Consider the following 13,609-nt stretch of genomic DNA (forward strand, 5'->3'; position numbering starts at 1 on the left):
TCATTGTATTCCGTTTATATTTACATCTAACACAATTTCCCAACTCATATGGAAACGGGGTTTGTATATTTGATATATATATATAATAAATGAATGAACATTACGGCCCTCTGGTGTCAGTTAGCGCCATCTTCCCCTGCGAACCATAACAAGATCCTTGCATTGACAGCAAACATGGGGTCCAAACTTCAATTGACATAACTGAGGCGTTCCTCGAGGCACACCTTTAAGTCCTCTCCTTTTTGGTAGTTACACAATGTTTTCCTGCTGAGATTTATGTAACTTAGGTGTTGATGGAGCTTGTTGACGTACTTCAGATGCAACTTTTTAGTTACGGTTCCATTTGAAGTCCTCTCTTTTTCATTATTTGGGCTTTCAAAAAAGGTGTGCTTTCATAAAAACACTACAGTGAGGTCATAGGGAGGATTTTTGACTAACTTTTTTTCACAAGGTCCTAAAAACAAGAGAACTAGTAACTCTGACCAAATGTCAATGTCATCAAATGTCTACTGTACAAGTTCTCTCAAACACATAATATGACTAATAGTGAAGGGGAAAGTCTGCTACCAAAACAATTACCGGTAAGTTGAATATCTCTGCGGTAGGGACTAAAACCTAGTTCCTATTTATTTAGCGTGGTGGTTAAGCACACAGTGGATGATGTGGTGGACCTTGTCTACACTTGGACAATATGTACCTTCAAATGCAAACAAACAACTGTCTGGTTCTGGCTGTCTGGAGAGCAAAGGTAGCTTTGATATCAAGCTGAATCACAAGTACTGTACACCTCAGGGGTAAGACCAACAAGTACTGTACACCTCAAGGGTAAGATCAACAAGTACTGTACACCTCAGGGGTAAGATCAATAAGTATTGTACACCTCAAAGGTAAGACCAACAAGTACTGTACACCTCAGGGGAAAGACCTGTCAGAACGTGGACTATGGAGTGGTTGTTTTCCCGAGATGCAAGTGAACTTGGACCGGACATGGCGTGAAGGTAGTGACATCTTTTATTTTAAACACTAACAAACTACAAAAAAAGAAGCAAACAAAAGGTGCGCACAATGGCGGAGAGCAAACTTGACTAAAGAAACAAAACTTGCACAAAGGCAGAAACTATGAACAATAAACAAAAACTTACTTGGCATGGAACTTTGGAAGCATGAAACAAACAGAGGTAGCAGGGGTGTCAGAAACAGCATGGTATGAAAGGATAATGTCACCAGGACGAACAACAGAAACAGACAGGCTTAAATAGCAGTGACATGATTAGTGACAGGTGTGCGAGTGCAAAGCGTGAGACAGGTGCGTGACGAGGACAGGTGAAAACTAATGGGTAGTCATGGAAACAAAAACAATGGAGCGTAAACAGAAACTAAACAGTCCAATAACTAAACAAAACAAAACATCACTAAAACAAAACATGATCACACAGACATGACATAGCCCCTCCCTTAAGGACAGATACTAGATGTCCAAAAGCAAGACCAAGAGTCATGGGAGGGCGGGAGGGGGACATGGCGGTGGGTCGCCAGACCACGTGTCTCCGAATCCACCGGGGCAGAGTTAGGTGGCCTCGTCAGGTCCAGCGGCGCTCTACGCGTCGCCGTACCTGACGAGGTGGGCGACCCGGGAAGGGCCACATCCGTGGCCGACGAGGAGGTCGGCGCACTTGGCGTGGCGGACGACCAGGTAGCGGCCACTTCATCGTGGCAGGCGGCGAAGCTTGGAGTGGCGCGTCAGGCGGCGAAGCTTGGCATGGCGGGTCTTGGTCTTGGCATGGAGGGTCTTGGTCTTGGCATGGAGGGTCTTGGTCTTGGCATGGAGGGTCTTGGTCTTGGCATGGAGGGTCTTGATCTTGGCATGGAGGGTCTTGGTCTTGGCATGGATCTTGGCGTCGTAGAGCTGCGACTGGCGGCACTTGGCGTCGTGGAGCTGCGACTGGCGGCATTTGGCGGCATGGAGCTGCAACTGGCGGCACTTGGCGGTGTGGAGCTGCAACTGGCGGCACTTGGCGTGGAGCTGCTACTGGAGGAACTTGGCGTGGAGCTGCTACTGGAGGAACTTGGGGTGGTTGAGCTTGGCGTGATACTGCTAGGCTTGTTGCTAGCCTTAGCACAGGGTGTGGAGCTAGCCGTGGTACAGGTCGTGGTGCTAGCCTTGGAGCAGCAACAGGTGCTAGCCGTGGTGCAGCTAATCGTGGTGCTAGCCGTGGTGCAGGTGGAGGTGGCCTAGCTGGGGGTTGCGGCTTGGCAGGCCGAAAGACCGGTGGTGGTGGCCGGACCGGAGGTTGCGGCTTAGCAGGCCGAAAGACTGGTGGTGGTGGCCGAACCGGAAGTTGGGGCTTAGCAGGCCGAAAGACTGGTGGTGGCGGCCGTACTGGAGGCTGTGGCTTGGCAGGTCGAAGAACTGGTGGTATTGGTTGTGGTTGTGGCTGTGGCTTGGCGTGACAATGCTGAGCCACCCCACCTGAATAGTTCCCAGCCCTAGCCCCCCCCCCTCAAGGAGCGGATACCAGACACGCTCCCCGCGGTCTGGAACCGTTTTTTGGGGTGGGTGGAGGGAGGTCAGGAGGGGGGCAGAATCCTCCCCTTTAAAATGTCCAAAAAGTCTTTTTTTTCTACCTGGGATCGAGTGGCCGAAAAAAAAAGAAGAATTTTGTGACGTGGGCGGGGCTTGAGTCCTGGGGGGCGGGGCATGAAATTCAGATGGCTGTGACTGACTTGCTATGATTTTTAGAAACATGTTTTGATAATGTTCTACCTTGGACTTAGAGTCATTTGCTGGGGGCGGGTGATCAAAAGAAAAAGAGTTCAGAAAAAAAAAAACCTTGATCTGTGATGTCATCCTTGAGCTGCGGGGCTGGCAGTAGCCTGCTTCCGCCCGGAGTGGGAGGAGCCTGCGGGAGCGCCGCGTGCTGTCCGCTCGCCTTCCCTGACGTCCTTGGTCTGGAGCGGCGCTTCCGGGACTGCGGTGACGCAGTGCCGTCCTCGGGCCAAATGGAGCTAATTGGAATTAGCTTGCCATTTGGCCCCCACGTCAGGTCTCGCTCCGCCATGGCTCCTAGCGACTCCCACTTTCCTTCCTCGTCCAAATTCCTTGCGGGAAAGCAATTTGCTGGTGACATAATGTCAGATCGTGGACTATGGAGTGGTTGTTTTCCCGAGATGCAAGTGAAGTTGGACCGGACATGGCGTGAAGGCAGTGACATCTTTTATTTTAAACACTAACAGACTACAAAAAAAGAAGCAAACAAAAGGCGTGCACAATGGCGGAGAACAGAACTTGCACAAAGGCAGAAACTATGAACAATAAACAAAATCTTACTTGGCATGGAACTTTGGAAGCATGAAACAAACAGAGGTAGCAGGGGTGTCAGAAACAGCATGGTATGAAAGGATAATGTCACCAGGACGAACAACAGAAACAGACAGGCTTAAATAGCAGTGACATGATTAGTGACAGGTGTGCGAGTGCAAAGCGTGAGACAGGTGCGTGACGAGGACAGGTGAAAACTAATGGGTAGTCATGGAAACAAAAACAATGGAGCGTAAACCGAAACTAAAGAGTCCAATAACTAAACTAAACAAAACATGACTAAAACAAAACATGATCACACAGACATGACAAGACCAACAAGTACTGTACACCTCAGGGGTCAGACCAACAAGCACTGTACAGTCATGATACTGTACACTATAGGACAGAGAAGAGTGTAGTCATGATACTGTATACTATAGGACAGAGAAGAGTGTAGTCATGATACTGTACACTATAGGACAGAGAAGAGTGTAGTCATTATACTGTACACTATAGGACAGAGAAGAGTGTAGTCATTATACTGTATACTATAGGACAGAGAAGAGTGTAGTCATGATACTGTATACTATAGGACAGAGAAGAGTGTAGTCATGATACTGTATACTATAGGACAGAGAAGAGTGTAGTCATTATACTGTACACTATAGGACAGAGAAGAGTGTAGTCATGATACTGTACACTATAGGACAGAGAAGAGTGTAGTCATGATACTGTACACTATAGGACAGAGAGGAGTGTAGTCATGATACTGTACACTATAGGACAGAGAAGAGTGTAGTCATGATACTGTACACTATAGGACAGAGAAGAGTGTAGTCATTATACTGTATACTATAGGACAGAGAAGAGTGTAGTCATTATACTGTATACTATAGGACAGAGAAGAGTGTAGTCATGATACTGTACACTATAGGACAGAGAAGAGTGTAGTCATGATACTGTACACTATAGGACAGAGAAGAGTGTAGTCATTATACTGTACACTATAGGACAGAGCAGAGTGTAGTCATTATACTGTATACTATAGGACAGAGAAGAGTGTAGTCATGATACTGTATACTATAGGACAGAGAAGAGTGTAGTCATGATACTGTATACTATAGGACAGAGAAGAGTGTAGTCATTATACTGTATACTATAGGACAGAGAAGAGTGTAGTCATGATACTGTACACTATAGGACAGAGAAGAGTGTAGTCATGATACTGTACACTATAGGACAGAGAAGAGTGTAGTCATGATACTGTACACTATAGGACAGAGAAGAGTGTAGTCATTATATTGTACACTATAGGACAGAGAAGAGTGTAGTCATTATTCTGTATACTATAGGACAGAGAAGAGTGTAGTCATTATACTGTATACTATAGGACAGAGAAGAGTGTAGTCATTATACTGTATACTATAGGACAGAGAAGAGTGTAGTCATGATACTGTATACTATAGGACAGAGAAGAGTGTAGTCATTATACTGTATACTATAGGACAGAGAAGAGTGTAGTCATGATACTGTATACTATAGGACAGAGAAGAGTGTAGTCATTATACTGTATACTATAGGACAGAGAAGAGTGTAGTCATTATACTGTATACTATAGGACAGAGAAGAGTGTAGTCATGATACTGTATACTATAGGACAGAGAAGAGTGTAGTCATTATACTGTATACTATAGGACAGAGAAGAGTGTAGTCATTATACTGTATACTATAGGACAGAGAAGAGTGTAGTCATTATACTGTATACTATAGGACAGAGAAGAGTGTAGTCATGATACTGTATACTATAGGACAGAGAAGAGTGTAGTCATGATACTGTACACTATAGGACAGAGTAGAGTGTAGTCATTATACTGTATACTATAGGACAGAGAAGAGTGTAGTCATTATACTGTATACTATAGGACAGAGAAGAGTGTAGTCATGATACTGTACACTATAGGACAGAGAAGAGTGTAGTCATGATACTGTACACTATAGGACAGAGAAGAGTGTAGTCATTATACTGTATACTATAGGACAGAGAAGAGTGTAGTCATGATACTGTATACTATAGGACAGAGAAGAGTGTAGTCATGATGCTGTATACTATAGGACAGAGAAGAGTGTAGTCATTATACTGTATACTATAGGACAGAGAAGAGTGTAGTCATGATACTGTACACTATAGGACAGAGAAGAGTGTAGTCATGATACTGTATACTATAGGACAGAGAAGAGTGTAGTCATTATATTGTACACTATAAGACAGAGAAGAGAGTGTAGTCATGATACTGTATACTATAGGACAGAGAAGAGAGTGTAGTCATGATACTGTATACTATAGGACAGAGAAGAGTGTAGTCATGATACTGTACACTATAGGACAGAGAAGAGTGTAGTCATGATACTGTACACTATAGGACAGAGAAGAGTGTAGTCATGATACTGTATACTATAGGACAGAGAAGAGTGTAGTCATGATACTGTATACTATAGGACAGAGAAGAGTGTAGTCATTATACTGTATACTATAGGACAGAGAAGAGTGTAGTCATTATACTGTATACTATAGGACAGAGAAGAGTGTAGTCATGATACTGTATACTATAGGACAGAGAAGAGTGTAGTCATGATACTGTATACTATAGGACAGAGAAGAGTGTAGTCATGATACTGTATACTATAGGACAGAGAAGAGTGTAGTCATTATACTGTATACTATAGGACAGAGAAGAGTGTAGTCATGATACTGTATACTATAGGACAGAGAAGAGTGATACTGTATACTATAGGACAGAGAAGAGTGTAGTCATGATACTGTATACTATAGGACAGAGAAGAGTGTAGTCATTATACTGTATACTATAGGACAGAGAAGAGTGTAGTCATGATACTGTATACTATAGGACAGAGAAGAGTGATACTGTATACTATAGGACAGAGAAGAGTGTAGTCATTATACTGTATACTATAGGACAGAGAAGAGTGTAGTCATGATACTGTATACTATAGGACAGAGAAGAGTGTAGTCATTATACTGTATACTATAGGACAGAGAAGAGTGTAGTCATTATACTGTATACTATAGGACAGAGAAGAGTGTAGTCATGATACTGTATACTATAGGACAGAGAAGAGTGTAGTCATTATACTGTACACTATAGGACAGAGAAGAGGGTGTAGTCATTATACTGTATACTATAGGACAGAGAAGAGTGTAGTCATGATACTGTATACTATAGGACAGAGAAGAGTGATACTGTATACTATAGGACAGAGAAGAGTGTAGTCATTATACTGTATACTATAGGACAGAGAAGAGTGTAGTCATTATACTGTATACTATAGGACAGAGAAGAGTGTAGTCATGATACTGTATACTATAGGACAGAGAAGAGTGATACTGTATACTATAGGACAGAGAAGAGTGTAGTCATGATACTGTATACTATAGGACAGAGAAGAGTGTAGTCATGATACTGTACACTATAGGACAGAGAAGAGTGTAGTCATGATACTGTATACTATAGGACAGAGAAGAGTGTAGTCATTATACTGTATACTATAGGACAGAGAAGAGTGTAGTCATGATACTGTACACTATAGGACAGAGAAGAGTGTAGTCATGATACTGTATACTATAGGACAGAGAAGAGTGTAGTCATTATACTGTATACTATAGGACAGAGAAGAGTGTAGTCATTATACTGTATACTATAGGACAGAGAAGAGTGTAGTCATTATACTGTATACTATAGGACAGAGAAGAGTGTAGTCATTATACTGTACACTATAGGACAGAGAAGAGGGTGTAGTCATTATACTGTATACTATAGGACAGAGAAGAGTGTAGTCATGATACTGTATACTATAGGACAGAGAAGAGTGATACTGTATACTATAGGACAGAGAAGAGTGTAGTCATTATACTGTATACTATAGGACAGAGAAGAGTGTAGTCATTATACTGTATACTATAGGACAGAGAAGAGTGTAGTCATGATACTGTATACTATAGGACAGAGAAGAGTGATACTGTATACTATAGGACAGAGAAGAGTGTAGTCATGATACTGTATACTATAGGACAGAGAAGAGTGTAGTCATGATACTGTACACTATAGGACAGAGAAGAGTGTAGTCATGATACTGTACACTATAGGACAGAGAAGAGTGTAGTCATGATACTGTATACTATAGGACAGAGAAGAGTGTAGTCATTATACTGTATACTATAGGACAGAGAAGAGTGTAGTCATGATACTGTACACTATAGGACAGAGAAGAGTGTAGTCATGATACTGTATACTATAGGACAGAGAAGAGTGTAGTCATGATACTGTACACTATAGGACAGAGAAGAGTGTAGTCATGATACTGTATACTATAGGACAGAGAAGAGTGTAGTCATTATACTGTATACTATAGGACAGAGAAGAGTGTAGTCATGATACTGTATACTATAGGACAGAGAAGAGTGTAGTCATGATACTGTAAATGTAGCTGAGACTGTGAGTGTTTTCTGGTCTTTGGCCTATATAATGTAACCATGGTGATGGAATAATAACACCAACATTCCTGATGCTACTGTGTATTTCTACACATACTGGTCTGTGTCATATATAAGTACTGTGTATTTCTACACATACTGGTCTGTGTCATATATAAGTACTGTGTATTTCTACACATACTGGTCTGTGTCATATATAAGTACTGTGTATTTCTACACATACTGGTCTGTGTCATATATAAGTACTGTGTATTTCTACACATACTGGTCTGTGTCATACATAAGTACTGTGTATTTCTACACATACTGGTCTGTGTCGTATATAAGTACTGTGTATTTCTACACATACTGGTCTGTGTCATACATAAGTACTGTGTATTTCTACACATACTGGTCTGTGTCATATATAAGTACTGTGTATTTCTACACATACTGGTCTGTGTCATATATAAGTACTGTGTATTTCTACACATACTGGTCTGTGTCATATATAAGTACTGTGTATTTCTACACATACTGGTCTGTGTCATATATAAGTACTGTGTATTTCTACACATACTGGTCTGTGTCATACATAAGTACTGTGTATTTCTACACATACTGGTCTGTGTCATATATAAGTACTGTGTATTTCTACACATACTGGTCTGTGTCATATATAAGTACTGTGTATTTCTACACATACTGGTCTGTGTCATAAATAAGTACTGTGTATTTCTACACATACTGGTCTGTGTCATACATAAGTACTGTGTATTTCTACACATACTGGTCTGTGTCATACATAAGTACATACCATAGTTGGAACCGGTTGTACATGTGAGCTGTTGACATGTTTCCAACAGCTGTTCTAATAAAGTTCTTGAAGAGAAATCCTGTCCTTGAATTTGAGGCGTCTGATCGTTCTTTCAATGGAGGAGGACACTGCTTGCAATATTAATAGAATTAATTCACTTGAGTTTTAAAAAAGCCAAGGCACTTTACACTTGGAAGCGTTTATTCACTCATGACCGTTTCCCATCATGCATTGTAAACTGTGGGTATTACATAGCGATGTCAAAAGAAGACGTATTTAAGGATTGTGGGAGTGACAAACTTCTTGAAACAAAAGCAAACAACTCCAGAGACTGCAGAAGGAGCCCTGAAGCTAGCACAAAGGTTCTTGTGGAAACACAATAGGTGTGTCATGCCATTTTGAAAAGAAACTATTGCATTACTACAAACAAAACAGTGCTATGCCGAACTCTGGCGACTTTAGTCAAATATTGTAACATCCCGAGCTATAAATAGCGATCCAAATAGCGATCCAAGGGACAATGCAGGGTCAAGCTCAGCTGTGGATAATGCAAGGCAACATGAGGAGAGGATATACAGGTAAAAGCCAGTAAATTAGAATATTTTGAAAAACTTGATTTATTTCAGTAATTGCCTTCAAAAGGTGTAACTTGTACATTATATTTATTCATTGCACACAGACTGATGCATTCAAATGTTTATTTCATTTAATTTTGATGATTTGAAGTGGCAACAAATGAAAATCCAAAATTCCGTGTGTCACAAAATTAGAATATTACATCCATCCATCCATTTTCTACCGCTTATTCCCTTTGGGGTCGCGGGGGGCGCTGGAGCCTATCTCAGCTACAATCGGGCGGAAGGCGGGGTACACCCTGGACAAGTCGCCACCTCATCGCAGGGCCAACACAGATAGACAGACAACATTCACACTCACATCCACACACTAGGGACCATTTAGTGTTGCCAATCAACTTATCCCCAGGTGCATGTCTTTGGAAGTGGGAGGAAGCCGGAGTACCCGGAGGGAACCCACACAGTCACGGGGAGGACATGCAAACTCCACACAGAAAGATCCCGAGCCCGGGATTGAACCCAAGACTACTCAGGACCTTTGTATTGTGAGGCAGATGCACTAACCCCTCTGCCACCGTGAAGCCCAAAATTAGAATATTACTTAAGGCTAATACAAAAAAGGGATTTTTAGAAATGTTGGCCAACTGAAAAGTATCAAAATGAAAAATATGAGCATGTACAATACTCAATACTTGGTTGGAGCTCCTTTTGCCTCAATTACTGCGTTAATGCGGCGTGGCATGGAGTCGATGAGTTTCTGGCACTGCTCAGGTGTTATGAGAGCCCAGGTTGCTCTGAGAGTGGCCTTCAACTCTTCTGCGTTTTTGGGTCTGGCATTCTGCATCTTCCTTTTCACAATACCCCACAGATTTTCTATGGGGCTAAGGTCAGGGGAGTTGGCGGGCCAATTTAGAACAGAAATACCATGGTCCGTAAACCAGGCACGGGTAGATTTTGCGCTGTGTGCAGGCGCCAAGTCCTGTTGGAACTTGAAATCTCCATCTCCATAGAGCAGGTCAGCAGCAGGAAGCATGAAGTGCTCTAAAACTTGCTGGTAGACGGCTGCGTTGACCCTGGATCTCAGGAAACAGAGTGGACCGACACCAGCAGATGACATGGCACCCCAAACCATCACTGATGGTGGAAACTTTACACTAGACTTCAGGCAACGTGGATCCTGTGCCTCTCCTGTCTTCCTCCAGACTCTGGGACCTCGATTTCCAAAGGAAATGCAAAATTTGCATGGTTGGGTGATGGTTTGGGGTGCCATGTCATCTGCTGGTGTCGGTCCACTCTGTTTCCTGAGATCCATTAACGCAGTAATTGAGGCAAAAGGAGCTCCAACCAAGTATTGAGTATTGTACATGCTCATATTTTTCATTTTCATACTTTTCAGTTGGCCAACATTTCTAAAAATCCCTTTTTTGTATTAGCCTTAAGTAATATTCTAATTTTGTGACACACGGAATTTTGGATTTTCATTTGTTGCCACTTCAAATCATCAAAATTAAATGAAATAAACATTTGAATGCATCAGTCTGTGTGCAATGAATAAATATAATGTACAAGTTACACCTTTTGAATGCAATTACTGAAATAAATCAAGTTTTTCAAAATATTCTAATTTACTGGCTTTTACCTGTAGATACTTGAAATATTGCTCTTCATTGGCAATCCTGCACCACACATTACATTCACAACATTTAAGATATACACCGTACATATTTTGATGGTGGATAACATTTAACATTGCAAATGTGATATTACAGCAAAATACAATCCCTTCAGCCATCAAGTCCTATACAGACTTAGACTTAGACAAACTTGAATTATCCACAAGGGAAATTGTTCAACACAGTAGCTCAGTTACATTGATGGAAAGTGTAAGGATGGAAAGGACAATGCAAGTATAAATAGACTAAATATATATATATATATATATATATATATATATATATATATATATATATATATATATATATATATATATATATATATATATATATATATATATATATATATTAGGGCTGCAACTAACGATTCATTTGATAATCGATTAATCTGCCGATTGTTACCTCGATTAATCAATTAATAATCGGATAAAAGAGACAAACTACATTTCTATCCTTTCCAGTATTCTATTGGGGAAAAAACAGCATACTGGCGCCATGTTCTTTCAACTTGCCAAATAAAACAAGAAATATGTTACAAAAATGCACACTTTTGACACCCCTGCTCTAGATAATAAAAAATTAAATGTGACAAGTGTATGGATGAAAAGCAGAGTCTGACAACGCATGCGCATTTATCACAACTCTCTCGCTCTCTCTCTGTCTCTGCCCCTCCCTCACCAATGCTGCTGTGTTTTGTTGTGTCTTTAACCTTCTTAACCCTGAACGTACGTTGAAAATACACGCAACTCTAACTCAAAATGCCGGACATTTGAGGCATTTTATGAAACTCCGTCCTGACAGCCCCACAAAAGGTGACACGTGCTGTGAAAAGAGGACGTACGGTCACGACCTAGCCCGGTAAAACCGATCGCTGCTAGTTCTCTTTTGCAAACATGCTAGCAGCTAACGGGCTACGTATAGACTGACCATACGTCCTCTTTTCACCGCACATGTCATCTTTTGCGGAGCTGTCAGGGCGGAGTTTCATAAAATGCCTCAAATGTCCGGCACTTTGAGTATTGTTTACACAATGTGCAGTACGCTACTTTATATGTCCGTGTGGAAACTCCTTTGGTACACTTCCGCACCAAAACGAAACCCCCGTACCAAAACAGTTGGAAACAAATACATGTACCGTTACACCCCTATCATTTTGATGATTGTTTCTCAGCTGTTTACGTACTGTAGCCTCTGCGCATAGCATAGCATAGATCCAACGAATCCATGACTAAATTAATCGCCAACTATTTTTATAATCGATTTAATGGATTAGTTGTTGCAGCCCTAATATATACGTGTATATATATAGCGTCATCGTGACGATAGTCAAGCATTTGTTTGTAAAGTTATAGCTTGAGGTGAAAGACAAAAGACTTGGTAAGGAAGCACATTCCATTGAGATCACATGACTTGTTGTTCCCAGGTCCTCGCAGAGCAGCTGGCTGCTACTTTACAGCCTAAACACAACTTTACAAGTACAAATAACATCAATCAAACAGCAATAAATGCATTGTGAGACTTTTACTTAAGTTAAGTTCAAGTTAAAGTAGCAATGACTGTCACACACACACACACACACACACACACACACACACACACACACTCGGTGTGGCACAATGATTCTCTGCATTTGACCATCACTCTTGACCTTACAGGAGAGTGTGAATTAGCAACATCATTTTGGATCCACCCTAGTGGATATTATAAAGTATTATAGTTATTATTCTTTTTAGAAGGAACTAGTTTTTATCAAGGTTCATTTAACATAAGTGTATTTATTTCAGATTCTTGCCTCCTTCCAGTGATGTCGTGCAAAGTACTTGTGTTGAGTCATTCAATAATACAAAAAGTTTGAATGTAGAGCTGGAAGTGACAGTTTGAAGAGTCCAACCCTCAAACACCAGCAGTCATTCCAGAAAACTGACATTTTCTTTGATTGACTATATTAAAGTTCAAGTAGCAATGATAGTCACACACACACACACACACACACACACACACACACACACACTAGGTGTGGCCAAATTATTCTCTGCATTTGACCCATCACCCTTGATCACCCCCTGGGAGGTGAGGGGAGCAGTGAGCAGCAGCAGTGGCCGCACCCGGGAATATTTTTTGGTCATTTAACCCCCAATTCCAAGCCTTGATGCTGAGTGCCAAGCAGGGAAGTAACAGCTCCCATTTTTTTAGTATTTGGTATGACTCGGCCGGGGTTTGAACTCACGACCTACCCATCAACACTCTATGCTGTACAAATAATGACAATATGAGACTCAAATGTATTGGCCAAGTATGTTTAACACATAAGGAATTGTACTTGGTGCTCTTTATTCAATGTAAGAAATACAACAACTACGAGGGAGGAAAGGACCATGGCGGCCATAGTGCTATACAACATAGTAATATACAACATAGTGATATACAACATAGTAATATACAGCATAGTGATATACAACATAGTAATATACAACATAGTGATATACAACATGGTAATATACAGCATAGTGATATACAACATAGTAATATGCAACATAGTGATATACAACATAGTAATATGCAACATAGTGATATACAACATAGTGATATACAACATAGTGATATACAACATAGTAATATACAACATAGTGATATACAACATAGTAATATGCAACATAGTGATATACAACATAGTAATATGCAACATAGTGATATACAACATAGTGATATACAACATAGTAATATACAACATAGTGATATACAACATAGTAATAT

General features: G+C 41.0%; 1 protein-coding gene across 2 annotated transcripts in view; it reads right to left on the reverse strand.

Moving 5' to 3' along the window:
* slc16a2 (solute carrier family 16 member 2) overlaps positions 1–13,609 on the reverse strand; it is a 68,256-nt gene that overhangs the window by 40,490 nt on the left and 14,157 nt on the right. The gene's annotated exons all lie outside the window — the stretch shown is intronic.

This window comes from Nerophis lumbriciformis, linkage group LG35 (assembly GCF_033978685.3).
Source record: "Nerophis lumbriciformis linkage group LG35, RoL_Nlum_v2.1, whole genome shotgun sequence".
In the NCBI taxonomy this organism is placed as follows: Eukaryota; Metazoa; Chordata; class Actinopteri; order Syngnathiformes; family Syngnathidae; genus Nerophis; species Nerophis lumbriciformis.